Here is a 1073-nt window from a genome sequence, read left to right as displayed (position 1 = left end):
GGCAACATTCTTTTTGAAATATTTAAGTTACATTAACATTGTGTGACGCTTTGCTGAATTGTTATTTCTTTTTGACACCAATTTGTACAGTCAAGCACATAATTATTCATAGCCCTGGCAAATTTGGACTTAAAGTTATTTTAATTCAACCAGCAAAATGTTGTTTTGCTTTTTGACTGGAAATGACACAGGTGTCTCCCAAAAGATAAGACTATGTACAAGAGAGAGGCATCATTGTGGAAAAAAATCTCAGCTTTACTTACATTTGAAGAAAAAGTATCAAGTCCAGAATTATTCATACCCTTCTCAATAATCGATAGAAAAGCCTTTATTGGGTATTACTGCAATCAAGCGCTTCCTGTAAGTACAGAGCAGTGTTTTGCACGTCTCCACAGCTATTTTTGCTCATGCACCTTTAGCAACGAGCTCCACATCTTTCAGATTGGAGGGTCTTTTTACCATCACCCTGATCTTTCGCTCCCTCCACAGATTCTCAGTTGGATTGAAGTCAGGACTCTGGCTGGGTCACTGCAAAACATTAATGTTGTCTGCTAACCGTTTCTCAAGGCTGTCTGCCTTGAGTAATTGCCACTAGCAGAGCCCAGATTCACCAGAATGGCCTCGGTGGTGATCCTTGGATTCTGTTCACCTCTCTCACTGTCCTCCTGGCCAGCACACTTTGGGCTTCTGACCTCGTCCTCTGAGATTTTCCACAGTGCGGAACATTTTGTACTTTTTAATAATACTTTGCAGTAGTGATGGGACGTTCTGTATCGAGGCTTCGAAGCGTGTGTCGAGTAATGAGGGGGCGTTTCCGCGAAGCGCGTATCGAGGCTTGCTTCATTTATGGGAGGAGCTGAAAATGATGACGTCCGAAGCCTCGCTGCCCGGCTGTACCACGTGACTGGTTCAGGAAGCGGTTTGAACTTTGCCGCAAATAATCATTTTCCATACTGCCAGCATAACTATACACAGTATACTGCATCACTACAATATCGATGTTTTACACACTCCTTTTGTTGTTGACATTTACAGGCTGTGTGCAAAAGGCCACACTCTTCAAATTCATGCCA

The sequence above is a fragment of the Pundamilia nyererei genome, unplaced genomic scaffold, assembly GCF_000239375.1.
Source record: "Pundamilia nyererei isolate P.nyererei 1_Seehausen unplaced genomic scaffold, PunNye1.0 scaffold00377, whole genome shotgun sequence".
NCBI lineage: Eukaryota > Metazoa > Chordata > Actinopteri > Cichliformes > Cichlidae > Pundamilia > Pundamilia nyererei.
Note: the sequence above shows the minus strand (reverse complement) of the source record.